Genomic DNA, 16,492 nt, shown 5'->3' on the forward strand with positions numbered 1-16,492 from the left:
GCCACTATTTCCTTACTAATTGTTGGTCTAGATGACCTTTTTATAAGTGATTTGTTGAGGTTCCAACAATTAGTGTATTCCTCTCAACGCATTCTTTGGGGTCTGTTAACCACCGTTTTGTATATTTTGGTGTCCTTATGTTGAATATATATTCTTGATTAATTAACCCCTGAACTATTACATAATACCTGCCTTGTCAATTATTACCATTTTTATTTGAAAGCTAATTTTATCAGATTATGGGAAGAAGAGTTCCTGCTCTGTTCTACTTTTCTGCCTTCAAACACTTTGTTCCACTCTTTCTCTCTGAGTCTTTGTCTATCTGATGTAAGACTCTTGTATACGAAGTATTAATAGATCCTGCTTTTTTATTTGCCCTGTTTTCTGTATCTTTTGATTGCTATGTTCAGTCACATTTAAAGTGATTACATATGGGGATAAAATCTTTTTTCTGACTAGTAGGTATTTCCATTTTTTCTTTTTCTATTTGCTTATATCTGTCTTTTCATGTGAATGGTTTCCCCAGGTAATTATCTTAATTTTTTAATTTTTCTTAAAAGTGTCTCTGTTCCATACTTTTTTTTGTAGTATCAAATCACCATAATTAAAATAGGAGAAGGTTGTCCTGATATCAGCTCATTATCATTCAATCTCATAGGTTCTATTCCTTTCATGTTTTGTTGTTATCTCATGTCACTGTTGTTTCTGTTTCTACTTCAGTATTGCTATTTATTGCCTAATTCAAAGTTTTATGTTCATTTCTTTTCATGCAGAATTCTTCCCAGTATTTGTTTTAGTGTAGACCTGATAGTTAAAAATTACAATAGCTTTTGTCTGGAAAAATATTTTTATTTGTACCCCATCATTAAATAATAGTTTTTGCAGGGCAAAGTGCTAGATGACAGCTTTTATTTTTTTAATAATAGAAATATGACATTCCACTGTCTAATAATCTATAGGGTTTCTGCTGAGAAATCTGTTGAAACCTTGATAGAGGTATCTTTGTATAATACTTTTTTTAAAAATTTTAATTAGTGGGTCACAGTTAGGGTACAGTTGCAGATTCACACATTTTCGTGCTTGTTTTTCCCTCATGCAATGTTTAAGAGCCCATCCCTCCACCAGTGTCCATTCTCCACAACCCATGAACCCAGTATCCCTCCCACCCCCCCAGTCTCATCCCCCACACCACACCCCGCCTCTGTAGCGGGGCATTCCAATTTGATATCTCTATTTCCTTTTGGGTGTTGTGGTTCCAAATAGGGGTATTGAGTGGTCATGCTGTTCAGTCTCTACTTTCAGCACGCATCTCCCTTCCCGCGCAGGATATCCAATCACATATTACTTGGTGTTCCCCTCTCTATCTGGGATGACTTTCCCCCAGCATGTGAGGCCAGCTTCCAAGCTATGGAGACAACCTCCTGGTATTATATACTACTGTTCTTGGGTAATAGTCTCCTACTCTGTTGTTTTATATTCCACAGCTGAGTGCAATCTTTCTATGTCTGTCCCTCTCTTTCTGGCTCATTTCACTTAGCATGATACTTTCCATGTTGATCCACTTATATGCAAAGTTCATGACTTCATCCTTTCTAACTGCTGCATAGTATTCCATTGTATAGATGTACCAAAGTTTCTTTAACCAGTCATCTGTTCTCGGGCACTCGGGTTTTTTCCAGATTCTGGCTATTGTGAACAGTGCTGCGATAAACATATAAGTGCAGATGTCATTTCAACTATACTCTTTTGTTTCTCCAGGATATATTCCCAGAAGTGGTATTGCTGGATCAAATGGAAGCTCAATTTCTAATTTTTTGAGAATCCATATTGTTTTCAAAAGGGGCTGGACCAGTCGACATTCCCACCAGCAGTGGAGTAGGGTCCCCTGCTCTCCACATCCTCTCCAACAGCGAATTGCTTTTGTTCTTTTGGATGTGTGCCATTCTCTGTGGAGTGGGGTGGTATCTCATGGTTGTTTTGATTTGTGTCTCCCTGATGATTAGTGATGCAGAGCATTTTTTCATGTGCCTTTTGGCCATTCGTATCTCTTCCTTGGAAAAGTTCCTGTTCATTTCTTCACCCCATTTTCTGATGGGGTTGGATGTTTTCTTCTTGTAGAGTTCAACCAGTGCTTTATATACCCTTGATATCAACCCTTTATCAGATGGGTATTGGGTGAATATCCTTTCCCATTCTGTAGATTGCCTTTGAATTCTGGTCACTGTGTCTTTTGTGGTGCAGAAGCTTTTTAGTTTAATATAGTCCCATTTGTTTATTTCTGTTTCTACATGATTGCTTAGTTCCATGTCATCTTTGAAGATACCTTTAGCTTCCATATCGTGAAGGGTTTTGCCAACCTTGTCTTTGATGTACCTTATGGATTGTGGTCTGATGTTGAGGTCTTTAATCCAATTTGATCTGATTTTTGTGCATGGTGTCAGGTCAAGGTCTAAGTTCATTCTTTTGCATGTGGTTGTCCAGTTATGCCAGAAACATTTGTTGAAGAGGCTTCCCGTGCCCCACTTCACATTTCTTGCCCCCTTATCAAAGATTAGATGATCATACATTTGGGGTTGTGTAGGGATATTCCACTCTGTTCCATTGGTCTGCAGCTCTGCCTTTGTTCCAGTACCATGCTGTTTTAATTGTTACCGCTTTGTAGTAAAGTTTAAGGTTGGGGAGGGTGATACCTCCCATCATCTTTTTCCCAAGAATTGTTTTAGCTATCCGTGGGCGTTTATTGTTCCATATGAATTTCAGGATTGCTTGATCGATTTCTTTGAAGAATGTCATGGGTATCCCTATAGGGATCGCGTTAAATCTGTATAAGGTTTGGGGAGTATTGCCATTTTGACAATGTTGATTCTCCCTATCCATGAGCAGGGGATATGTTTTCATTTCCTCATGTCCTCTTTTATTTCATGGAGTAGCGTTTTATAGTTTTCTTTGTAGAGGTCCTTTACTTCTTTAGTTAAGCTGATTCCAAGATATTTGATTTTCTGGGACACGATTGTGAACGGGATTGCTTTTTTCATGTCCCTTTCCTCTGTCTCATTGTGTGCATATAGAAAGGCCATGGATTTTTGGGTATTGATTGATTTTATAGTTGCGACTTGACTGTACAGGTCAATTGTTTCTAAGAGTTTCTTACTAGAGCTTTTAGGCTTCTCGAGATATAGTATCATATTGTCTGCGAATAGTGAGAGCTTGATTTCTTCCTTTCCGATCTGAATCCCCTTAATATCTTTTTCCTGCCTAATGGCTATTGCTAGGACTTCCAGTACTATATTGAAGAGAAGTGATGAGGCTGGGCATCCTTGACTTGTCCCTGATCTTAGAGGAAAGACCCTTAGTTTTTCCCCATTGATGATAATGCTTGCCATAGGTTCGTGGTAGATGGCTTTGACTATCTTCAGGAAAGTTCCTCCAAAACCCATTTTGGTGAGACTTTTTATCATGAGCGGATGTTGGAACTTGTCAAATGCTTTCTCTGCATCTATTGATATTATCATATGGTTTTTATCTTTACTTTTGTTGATATGATGGATTATGTTGATTGGTTTCCGAATGTTAAACCATCCTTGCATCCCCGAGATGAATCCCACTTGGTCATGGTGTATGATCTTTTCGATGAGTTGTTGGATTCTGTTTGCTAGTATTTTGTTGAGGATCTTCGCATCAGTGTTCATCAGGGATATTAGTCTATAGTTTTCTTTGTTAGTGGTGTCTTTGTTTGCTTTTGGTATTAGGGAGACATGTGCCTCATAGAAACTGTTCGGAAGGGTTCCTGTCTTTTCAATCTCCTGGAAAAGCTTGAGGACAACTGGCAACAAGTCTTCTTTAAATGTTTGGAAGAATTCGCCAGTGAATCCATCTGGACCCGGGCTTTTGTTTTTGGGGAGACTTTTGATTACAGTTTAGATTTCCTTGATATTTATGGACCTATTCAGGTATTTCAAGTCTTCTTGGTTTAGTCTTGGGAGATTGTAGGAATGAAGGAATTCGTTCATTTCTTTTAGGTTCTCTTGTTTTGTGGCATACAGACTTTCAAAGTAGTCTCTGATGATCTTTTGAATCTCCTTGGTTTCTGTTGTGATGTCCCCCTTTTCATTTCTGATTCGGTTTATTAGGGTTTTCTCTCTCTCTTTCTTTGTGAGTCTTGCTAGTGGTTTATCAATCTTATTTATTTTCTTGAAGAACCAGCTCTTTGTTTCATTGATCTTTCAGATTGTTTTTCAGGTTTTCATATCATTAATTTCTTCTCTAAGTTTTATTATTTCTTTCCTTCGATCTGGTTTGGGTTGCTTTTGCTAGTCCTCTTCTAAGATCTTGAGCCTATATAAGGCCTATATAAGGCCCTTTATTCCTTTCTCAGGAAAGCTTGCAGAGCTATAAATTTTCCCTTAACACAGCTTTAGCTGCGTCCCATAGGTTCTGGTAGCTTGTGTCTTCATTCTCATTTGTTTCAAGGTATTTTTTGATTTCTTCCTTGATTTCCTTCATGACCCACTCATTGTTCAATAGTGAGTTGTTTAATTTCCAAGTGTTTGATTTGGTTCTCCACATCTGTGTGTGATTAACTTCCATCTTCAGCGCATCATGGTCTGAAAATATAGTTGATACAATTTCTATCTTCCCGATTCTATTAAGGTATAATTTGTGACCCAGAACATGGTCTATTTTGGAAAACGTTCCGTGTACGCTGGAAAAGAATGTGTATTTTTTCTTTTTGGGGTGTTTAGCCCTGTATAGGTCTATTAGCCCTGTCTCTTCCATTTCTTCCTTCAGAGCCATTGTTTCCTTGCTGAGTGTTGTTCTTGTCGATCTATCCAGAGGTGATAAGGCAGTGTTGAAGTCTCCAACTACTATCGTGGTGCTAGTTATGTCCTCCTTAAATTCTGTTAGGAGTTCTTTTAAGTGTTTAGCTGGTTGTTCATTAGGTGCGTATACGTTTAATAGTGTGATTTCTTCCTTTTGTACATATTCCTTGATGAATAGAAAATGACCTTTGCTGTCCCTCTGATCTTTTTCAGCCTGAAATCTATGTTGTCAGACACTAGTATGGCCATCCCCGCTTTTTTGAGGGAGCTGTTTGCTTGCAGGATAGTTTTCCATCCTTTGATTTTGAGTCTGTGTTTGTTCTGACTATTCAGATGTGTTTCTTGTAGGCAGCAGAAAGTTGGATTTAGTTTCCGAATCCATTTTGCCACTCTGTGCCTCTTGATTGGTGCATTTAGACTGTTAACATTAAGAGAAATTATTGTCATGGGAATTTGTGTCATTTTTCTGTAGGGTTTGTTGTTCTTGTAGGTTTTTTCCTTGTCTTATAGTAGCCCTTTGAGTCCTTCTTTTAAATTTGGTCTTGAGTCTATGAAGTTCCTGAGCTGTTGCTTGTCCATGAAATAGTGTATGGTTCCTTCAAGTTTAACTGAGAGTTTAGCCGGGTAAAGTATTCTTGGTGAAGAGTTCATTTCATTAAGTTTTTTCACTAATTCCCACCATTATCTTTGGGCTTGGAAGGTTTCTTCTGATAGGTCTGCTGTGAATCTAAGGGGTGCTCCTTTGTATTTGATCTCCTTCTTTGATCTTGCTGCTTGCAGTATTGTGTCTCTATCCACGGCCTCCATCATTCTGACTATGATATGCCTTGGGGATTTTTTATTTGGGTCCCTTTTAGCTAGCACCCTTCGGACTCCTTGGATCTGGATGTCCGCATTCTCTAGCTCTGGGAATTTTTAGCAATGATGTCTTTAATTGTGTTTTTTTCATTGGGATTGGTTCCCTGTGCTTCTGGTACTCCAATGATTCTTATGTTTTTCTCTTGAGGTCATCCCCTAGGACTCTAATTCGCTCTAGAGTCATTTTGACGTCTTTTGCCATTATTTTTTGTTGCCTATATGCTTTCTGCAGCTCATCTTCAAGCTCACTGATTCTGTCTTCGTCTGTAGTCATTCTACTATTGAGAGCTCCTACCGAGTTTTTTATTTCATCAACTGATTCTTTTTTTTTTAACTATTTTTTTAATTTTATTTTATTAAATCACCGTGTGGGAGATTACAATGCTTTCGGGCTTAGGTCTCAGTTATACAATGCTGAAACAACCATTCCTTCACCAGTGCCCACATACCACCACAAAAAAAAAAAAAAGAACCCACACAGTACACCTCCCATCCCGCCCCCCACCCCCTACCTTGTAACTGATAAGTTTCATTTTACATTCTGTTTACTTTGGTTACATTCAATATTTCAACACAAACCTCACTATTGTTGTTAGGAGTGCCCCACTAGATTCAGACCTACTGTGAAGACAAATAAGGTTGCGCGGCCGCACTAGCGGCCGCGCGGTTTTCATCAACTGATTCTTTTAGTTGTGTCACTTCTGTTAGTAGCTTTGAAATTTCTGCCCTCATTTCTTCCTGGATGATCTTGGTGGACCGTTCCAATGCTGCATCCATATCCTTCCTTAATTTATTGGATGTTCCTTCCACAGTTGCTTTGAGTTTGTGAATCATCTTCACTATTTACTCTCTGAATTCTTTATCCGAGAGGAGGTTGTATTTCTGGGAAGTCACTGCTGAGGTTACTAAGATCCTTTCTTCCATCTCTCCTGGTGGTGGGGATTTTCACTGTTTCTTCATGTTGTTATGGGCTTTACTATCACACGCTCTCCTTAGCTTGAGAAGGGCCTCAACTGAAGACGTGGGGCTATGATCTTTTTACAAAGGACTTTTATGTGCAACTTGATGTGTTCACTGACAGTTTTGTGAAATTAGGATAGGCTAGGCTAATTGACTATTAACATTTAGTGACTAAGATGACCAGGGTATTCTTCAGAGGAATAGATTACATCGATTGTGGCCAAAGAACAATGCATGGAAAAGGAGAAACAACTGCGGCTGCTCCAGAAAGAGGCCATGCCCACTTTTGAGACCATGCCGCGGAAAGTGAGGACACGCCCCTAACCTGGAGAAGAGGGAGGGGTCAGGGCCGGTTGGTGCGGTGGCTCAAAGGTGCCAGGCGGGGCTGGGGGCTTCAGAGTGAGCCCCAAACCGTGGGCAGGGGGCGAGGGAAGGGGTATAATACTTTTTTTCCCTCTCATAGCCTTCGATTATTTTCTATATCATTGTTTTTAGATTATTTAACAGTGTTATATGTAAATGTAGGTTATTTTGAAGTTCAAAATGTGTAGCATTTTCTTAGCTTCCTGAACATGTATGGTTAGTTCTTTCCTGAAGTTTGGTAAATTCTCAGTGATATCTTTGAACTATGTCTCTCCTTATTTCTTTCTTTACTTTCTGAATGCACATTACCCTAATATCTATTCTGCTGATTGAATCTGATTTTATTCATGGATATTATTCACTTATTCTAAATCTCATTTCTTCTCTTCCATTTGGGTTAATACTGCCACTTTATCTTCGATATCTGTTATTATTTCCCTTAAAATATACTTGCTTTCTATTTCTTAAAAAATTATCTATTTATTTTTGCTTTTTGGGTTACACCTGGCAATGCACAGGAGTTAATCCGGGCTTTGCACTCAGGAACTACTCCTGGCGGTGCTCAGGGTACCATATGGGATGCTAATAACTGAACCCAGGTCCACGGCTTACGATAGTACGATATCAAACGATAGTAAACACCCTACTCGCTGTACTATCGCTCCAACCCCTTGCTTTCCATTTTAGATTGAACTTCATTCTATCTTTTTTTATACCAAGCATATCTGTTTACAGTTTTTTTAAAGATATTTTCAATCATTTGCGGATATCCCCTGATCTTGTACCATAAATAATGATATGGCTTTGCTCAGGGATCACTCTTGGAGGGCTCAGGGGAACGTATGGAGTGCCAGGGACCAAATTCAGATTGACCTCATGCAAGGCAAAGGTTCTATCCACAGTACTATGTCGCTCCAACATGCTGGGGTCAGACATTGACCAAGGAGTGGGCCCTGGGAGCCCCCTGACTCTGTTGCTCACCGAACCGCAGGGAGAGGGACAGTCCATTGAGAGAGTGTGAGCACGCCGAGCTGCAAGAAAAGATATGCACTCCGGAACCTTTGTAGGGAGAAGACTCAATTTACCTCAAGCAGGGTCAGGTTTATATACCTCAAGAAACAGGCAACAAACTTTTCGTAGGAAACAGGGACAAACTTTGGATGGGGGTATCCAGCACACATTTGCCAAAAGAATTAATAGGATGTTGCAGTTTGTCATTCCTTCTTGGCTGGAGGTCTGGTTGCTCAGTGATCCCCTGGCCCACCGAGGTGACTGGATGTTAAGCTAGCTGCCGGAGGGGTGAGGGGAGAAGAGGGAAGAGGGGCTGCTGCTGGAAAATCAAAAGAGGAAACTATGGGGGAGGCCACCTACTGCTCCTCCTGTGCAGGCCAAGTCTTGGGGGTTCCATCCTCACCCCTAGTTGCTCCCCAATTGCTCCTTGCAACAATGTCCACAGTACTATCGCTCTGGCCCTATAGATATCTATCTTTCATCTGTTTGTTTGTGTTTATTTAGGATTGTCTATATTTTAATCATTGCATTTTAGTCAGATGACTCTTCTGATTTCTTTTTCTGTTACATCCTCTAGCCTATTTTAGGTGTGTGTGTGTGTGTGTGTGTGTGTGTGTGTGTGTGTGTGTGTGTGTGTGTGGTTGCCTTCAGATGTTTTTTTTCTGCACTCACATCTGCATTATCTTCTATTTTCCTGCAGGTGGTGCTATGGCTTCAGAGTTGGAATTGTACTTTATTTAGAAACTGAAAGAGAAGAGACCAATGAGGAAATTGGGAACTTTGATAAACCACTTTACAGTGCGGGGAGAGGCTAGGAAGCAAGCAGTACAGAGGGAAAGTTCTGATCTGCCTTCTACCTCCATGTCTGTTCCTGAGTCTATTCATGCCAGGTGTTACATTCGTATATCACCTTTTATGCCTCTGACCTATTATTTAGAGGGAGGGGAGGATGGGTGGAGCTAGTTGGTTAAGCTGCTGCTAGTAGCTTTAAACACTACTCAATTTGTGTGTGTAACATTTTTCAGTAATATTTCATAATTTATTTTTTCCTTCCCTTTGTAGTTGTTTCAATGAATAAAATTCACACGCATGCTTGGTTGTGGTACTCTCACACGGCACTCACCAGGGGTTGCACATCTGATTGCAGAGCTTGCACTGTGGCCACAGAGTTCTCCTAGGGCCACGCTCTCTGACTAACGCACATAATGATCAGGGGGTGTATGCCTTGGTCATGGTACCTGTGCACACTCTGATCGCAGTGTTCAGCAGAGATCTCATTCTTAGTTGCACTGCTTGCACATCTTTTCTTTTCTAGTACTTGCGAAATATTATGCACTTTCTTTTACTTTGGTGAGGAAGTATTTGGGACACACCAGCAGGTACTCTCTAGGACTGTTTCTGTCTCTTCTCAGAAGTGAGCCCTCACAGTGCTTGAGGGACAGCATGAGGTGCTGGGGATTGAACTGAGGTCAGCCACATGCAGGGAAAGTGCCTTATCCCCTGTACTACATCTACAGCTTCCTTTGTACACTTTATTTGGAAATTCCCTTACTGACTATGTGCTAAAGATTACACATTCTGTTGTGGCACCCGCTGTTCAGACAGTAGAACCATTGGGATTCCACTGGGTACATTTGGGTGGCAGTAGCGATTGAATTCATGACCTCTCACCTTTTAAAAGGGGTTAGAGATAGTACAGCAATAGGGAGCTTGCCTTGAAGTGGTCAACCTATATTCCATCCCCAGGAATATACGGTACCCTGAGCCTGCCAGGAGTGATCCCTGAATGCAAAGCCAGGAATAAGTTCTTAAGCACCACTGGGTGTAGCTCAAAAGCAAAAAAAAACAAAACAAAAAAATAGAAAGACAAAGAAAGAAAGAAAGAAAGAAAGAAAGAAAGAAAGAAAGAAAGAAAGAAAGAAAGAAAGAAAGAAAGAAAGAAAGAAATTAAAAAAGAAAGAAAGAAAGAAAGAAAGAAAGAAAGAAAGAAAGAAAGAAAGAAAGAAAGAAAGAAAGAAAGAAAGAAAGAAAGGAAGAAAGAAAGGAAGAAAGAAAGAAAGAAAGAAAGAAAGAAAGAAAGAAAGAAAGAAAGAAAGAAAGAAAGAAAGAAAGAAAGAAAGAAAGAAAGAAAGAAAGAAAGAAAGGAAGAAAGAAAGGAAGAAAGAAAGAAGGAAAAAGAAGGGAGGAAAGAAAGAAAGAAAGAAAGAAAGAAAGAAAGAAAGAAAGAAAGAAAGAAAGAAAGAAAGAAAGAAAGAAAGAAAGAAAGAAAGAAAGAAAGAAAGAAAGAAAGAAAGGAGGAAAGAAAGAAGGAAAAAGAAGGGAGGAAAGAAAGAAAGAAGGGAGAGAGGGAGAGGGGGAGAGAAAGAGAAATTCTTCTTTTTACACTGAGCCATCTTCTGAGATACACTACTCAGTTTTCTGTATCAGAATTTAGTTTCTGCCAACAATGCAGTCTGTCTCAGTTGTCTGGAATGTCACTGATGTTAAACACTTTAATGACTGTTCCCTGAGAAGGATCAGGTCTGTCTATATCAATGGCAGTTGGCAAACACCACCCCCAACCCTGCAGTTCTCCACCTCTGTATATTGCAATAGCTAACTTTCCAGTATACAAATGCATGTGCCTCTCAGGCAATGAGCTATTGAAGTTTTTCTATTTGTAATTGAATCTATATAAATTATAAATATAATTATGTATACAAAATTATATGTACACACAATTATACATACACACAATACAGGCATACATACAATTATATATACATATATATATTTGTATATACAATTATAAATATATATATATATATATATATGCCTCTCAGAGAGCCTGGCAAGCTACCAAGAGTATCCCGCCCATAAGAAGAGTCTGGCAAGCTCCCCATGGCATATTCTATATGCTAAATAGAGTAACAATAACAGGTTTCATTCCCCTAACCCTGAAAAGAACCTCCAATCATTGGGAAAAACAAGTAAGGAGAGGCTGCTAAAATCTCAGGGTTGGGATGAATGGAGACATTACTGGCACCCACTCAAGTATTCAATGAACAACAGGATGACAGTGACACAGTGATACAGTGAATTGATATCTGATTGTGTTTTAGTGGGTAGCATTGCTCACAAGTAGATGTCATATCTTAACAGATAGTTTTAACGAAAGATCTGTCAAAACTCTGCATGATTCTTAGATATAGACCAGATTATTGTAAAAATTATAAGGAAATGGCAAAGGAAATAAAATTGGTAGAACAATGTTTAAAAGAAGAATGAAGTACAAACCGTCAGTTTACCTAATTTCAAGATTTATTTAGTGATTTAGACTGTTATACTAAAAGATTGAAAGAGAGAAACGTGAATCAATGAAGCAGAATAAAGAACTTATAAGTTGACCTACAAAAAATATTCTGTTGTTTTTTTGACAAAGTAATAAAAGTGGCTCAGTGAAAAGCTAATAGCTTCTCCAATAGGTGGTGAAGGAACATTGGACATCACAGGTAAAACATGACTCCCAATTCTAAATCTTACACGCTATATAAAACAACTCAAAATGGAAATTGTCTGTTCTGAATTTTAGGTTTAGGTTTAATGATTAAATTTCATAAGTTCATAAAACCTTTAAGCAGAAAAGGGGGAAAATATTTGGTCAAGAACTTCTTTAAATTAGAAAATCTAGTAATAAATATTTATCATATTTGGTACCAAAAGTTCTTCAATTAAAATAAAATATAGGTAAATTGGATTTAATAAAAATAAAAACATATGTTCTATGAAAAATCCTTCTATAAGTATAAAATGACATATAGAATAAAAGAAAACATTTGTATGTCATGTAACTCATAAAGGACCAACATTCAGGATAAATATAGAATCTTCAAGATTCAACATGTCAAAAAAATTTTAATTAGAGGGGTTGGAGAGATAGTACAGCAGTAAAGGCCCTTGTCTTGCACATTGCTGGCCCAGACTTGATCCCTGGCACCATATATGGTCCCCTGAGCCCTGCCAGGAGTGATCACCAAGCACAGAACCAGGAATAAGCCCTGAGCACTACCGAGTGTGGCCCAACTCTCCCCAAATCTAATTAGAAATGGACAAAAGGCAAAAAAATTTATTGAGATATTTCATCAGAGAGGAAGTACAGATGGCAAATAAACAGGATAAATTGTTTAACATCATTAACTTTTAGAGAAATGCAGACTAAAGCATAATGTGGTATCATTATCACCTATCTGAAAGACAAATGGAAAAAATAGTATTAACAGAAAATTGAAGCAGGAAGCAGAGGAACTCATGCATCACAGATAGGATATAAAATGATAAGACATTTCTGGAGAGCAGGTAAGCAGTTTTTATAAAGTCTAACTGCAGAACAGTTGTGACCTAGCAACCTCATTTATGGGAACCTCATTTGCAGAGGCCAGGGATGCTGGCATTATAACCCAGGGCCTCAGACAAGCAGTACGAGTGCTCTTCCACCGAGCCACATCCCAAGCCACTTGTGATGGGAATTTTGTTTGTTTGTGGACCACACTCAGGGTCAATGGTCACTCCTGGCAAGACCGGGGATCAAATTAAGGTCAGCCTTAACCCCTATAACTATCTCTCCTGCAAGGACTGCTACAGATTTTAATATTTCCCAGTAACTGAAAAGCAGGTGATTATAAAAATCTGTTTAACAAAAATATTTTGTAAATCTGTTTAACAAAAATGTTTTTCAAGTCAGTCTAAGTCTTGCTTTCAATAAAATTGAAGGTAAACTTGAGAGATTATTGAAATAACTTTTAGAATACATAATTATATGTGTTATTTTTTGTTACCTACAGCTCACAGAGATCAAATAATTGATAGGGGTTTAGAAAAAAAACTTTGTTCCTGTCTACATTTAATTTTTAAAAATCAATTTGTTATAATTATTTTTGGACCATACTCAGTGGTGGTCAGGGAGTCATGTGATGTCAAAGACCAAATGTGTGGCTCCAGCTGCAGGGGAAATATTTCAGCCCTTTGAGTCACCTTCCGGCCTCCTACCTACTTTTTGTAAGGTGAACAGATTTTCAACAGCTTCAGATTGAACAATAAAAAGCAAGATAAAATTGATGTTAAACACATATCTTTCTTATAATGACTCTTGCTTTTTTATAGCACATAAATTTAATTTCAAAAATATCAAATATATTCCTATTAGGTGTACACTTTCAATAAAATTTTATACTTAACAGCTATTAACCAAAATAACATTCACAACTTTGGGGTTAGGAAGAAAATGTTTTTAGAGGTTTGATTTACATTTTGTGCAGAAATATGACAGGAAACTTGACAAAATATTTTCAAATATCGAATAAACATATTAGGATAAAATTCTGAAGTATAATGGGAAAACGAATTTAAGGAAAATAAAAAACTGCAAAACTTCAGATTTTCATACAGTAGAGTTTCTTACTATTCTTGGTGGTACCAAGAAACCTCATCTGACATTTAAAATATTGCATTTAAAATAATAATAGTTACAATAAAAAAATTTATATAAAATAAAATAAGTATATATTTTAAAGTGGTACAGAAAAGAAATTATTCAAATTCTTTATCCAACAGATCATATGAAAAGATAGAATTGAATACAAAGAAAAACAATAGTGAATTAAAAATATAGAATTAGGCAATGGCATTTACCGACATATACAAATAATGCACGTATATATACACATAACAATAAATAGAATATATGTCCAAAGAAAGATACATTCTTTCTATTGAAAGAAAGCCTTAGGATTTTTTTAAGGTGGTCAATATTACTTATAAGTCTCATACCTTACACAAAATAACAGAAAAAGTTTAAAAATAAAAGGTCTTCAGAAATATGAGGAAAACTCTTTTCTAAAAAAAATTATTAAGCTGAATGAATATAACTAAATAATTTATTTATATTAATGAATCTAAAGTAATTCAAGGCAAAAGGCAATAAAGAACATAAGATGAAACAATATAATTGAAAAGGAGAATTTCACTACATACATTCAGCAACCACAAATTTGTATGCATTTAGTAGCAAATCTATAATAGCAAAAGGCTGATCAAAGTATGAGAGTTAACAAACTACATCATAAAGGAAGACTTTTGTCTCATTTGTGTCAAAACATGATAAATTTGGTAATTTCCCCATTCCTAAATCCTTAGACTACAGAAAATTTGAGCTACCAATTCATTCCCCAAAATGAATCTTGGGGAAAACAAAACAAACAAAATAAAATAGAAACAGAGCACACATGTTCTTTCAGGTGCACATCAATGACAGAGGCTAGTAAGGTTTGTCTCAACAAACTTCAAATCATTCATAGATCACATTCCAGTACCACATTAAAATTAAATTAGAAAACAATGAGATTACATTTTGAGGACTAACATATATAAAAGTTTAAATTTATTCTTGAAGAAAACAAGGAATACTCAAGTGCTGGAGCTAAATGTGTTGATGCTCTTCAAGTGCAGTAGTACCGCACGGAATCCGCTGGATGTCAGTGCTGTTTCATATTTGCTCTCTTTTGCCTGCATGGTGGAGTGAAAAAGACACCGGGAAGTACCGGCTAAGGGATTAGATTGCAGACCAAGATTTCTCTATCCTTTAAGGTTCAAATGAGGAAATGTACAGTAAATATTTTTAATGTATTATACACACATATGCTTTTATCACGCAGTAGTTTCCTAAATCTCTCTCGATACATCCCCCATGAATTTATTTTTAGCTTGTTACTTCAGCTTTTATGATTGCTGTAGGTCTTCTATAAGACAAAGGCATGACAGAATGAGTACAGTTCTTATAATATTTTGTAACAAATACTATCTTTTTGTTGAAAGATAGACTTTCTTAGTAAATTGCCTATAATTGCTAGATATACATAAGGTTTCTCTTAGAAACACATCACTTGCAAGCATGAGGCCCTAAGTTTGATGCCCCAGATGCACCATACATGTGCTGAGCACATTTCTCATAGCTCTGAGACACCTGGTTGGACCACCAAAGAGTATGTGATCTCTGTTCCACCACCAAAGAGTATGTGATCTCTGTCCCATGCAGCCAAGTGTGTGCAAGCACAAGAAAGATGTATGAACCCTGATAATCAAGGCAACTAAAAGGATACGGGAGTAAAATAGCAAGGAGTGTGACCCCTGGCGAGCATATGTGTGAAATATGCCATTTTGTGAGCCTCCTATCCAGAATGAGCCTACAAACCATAACTAAGAGATTGTCACCACAGACAAAACAGTGTATAAGCACTGCAGGTAATGGTGTGTGGACCCCTCTCCACCACCCCTTGCATCCTGCCCCATGCACACAGAAGCCAAGTGTGTGAGCACTGCCACTCAATGCATGAGCATCACAACCACAAGTGGACAACAGAAGGAAGAAAGCAAAAAGTACAACCCTACAACAAACGTTGTACTAATATTAAAAGAGATCCAAAAAAGCATCGATTCTAATTGCCTGCATCTTAAAAACTGACAAATGGGAGAGTCATTCTAATTTCAGAGGTTGCAGGGAAGAAAATCATCAGTCAGGAAGTTTTTCCCATCAAATTCAAATCCCTCCTGGTGAAGTACATTATCATTTCCTTTACTGTGAGCCTTTCCGGTGAGAATAAAGGAATAAGTTGCAGAATATGTACAGAATAAATGCTCACGTCCTGTAATATACATATATATATATACATATATAGTGTATTAATGTAGGGCTCTCATGAACTACAAAGTGGACCTCAAAGAGGGAGGCAGTAATGAGCAGGAAAATGAATAACAGCCCAAAGCCCATCACAGCAAGAGGCTTTTGTCATGTAAAGAGATCTGACACATAGGTAAAGAAATATGGATTCTGATTTCCACTCTACCCACAAACCTTTGTGGAGTTGGGTTAAATATAAGCCTGATTGACCACCTACTATGAATGCGATATTTTGATCAAGTCTTAAAACCCTTAGAAGACACACAGAGGAAGAGGGCTTATTATCAGCATCATTACTGTAATATTTGGGACTGTTTTTCAAATAAGGACACTCAGGCTCAAGAACATTAACTGTTTTGACCCCATGCATGCAACTAGTACATAACAGAACTGGGTTTTCAGTTCTACTGCTTTTCTAAGCTTTGCAGATACACTACAGAATAATTCCCCACTTTCCAGAGATTCAAGGTAGCTCTCCCTTTTTTTTTAATGAAAGACCTGCGTGTGTACCTATTTTTATGAAACCAAAAGAAATCGAAGAGAATTTAACAAAAGACAAATAGAAACAACAGCCTTCAGCATTTGCAGTGCACACCCTGTGTAGAGAGTGGCACTGCCAAGCCACTTTATATTGGCTGTATGTTTATAGCACTTCCATGCTGCCATATGTTCCTGTTATTTTAGGCTTTCTGTGTCATTTGGTATGATTTGCAAGGCTACTGGGGAAACTGGAAATGCTCAAATGTTTTTCATATAACCATAAAAAGCT

At 37.7% G+C, this 16,492-nt stretch overlaps 1 pseudogene; it reads left to right on the top strand.

Moving 5' to 3' along the window:
- Positions 1-6,872: 6,872 nt before the first annotated feature.
- Positions 6,873-16,492, top strand: part of LOC129402384 (uncharacterized) — an 87,160-nt pseudogene continuing 77,540 nt past the window's right edge.

Source organism: Sorex araneus, chromosome 1 (assembly GCF_027595985.1).
Source record: "Sorex araneus isolate mSorAra2 chromosome 1, mSorAra2.pri, whole genome shotgun sequence".
NCBI classification, from domain to species: Eukaryota; Metazoa; Chordata; class Mammalia; order Eulipotyphla; family Soricidae; genus Sorex; species Sorex araneus.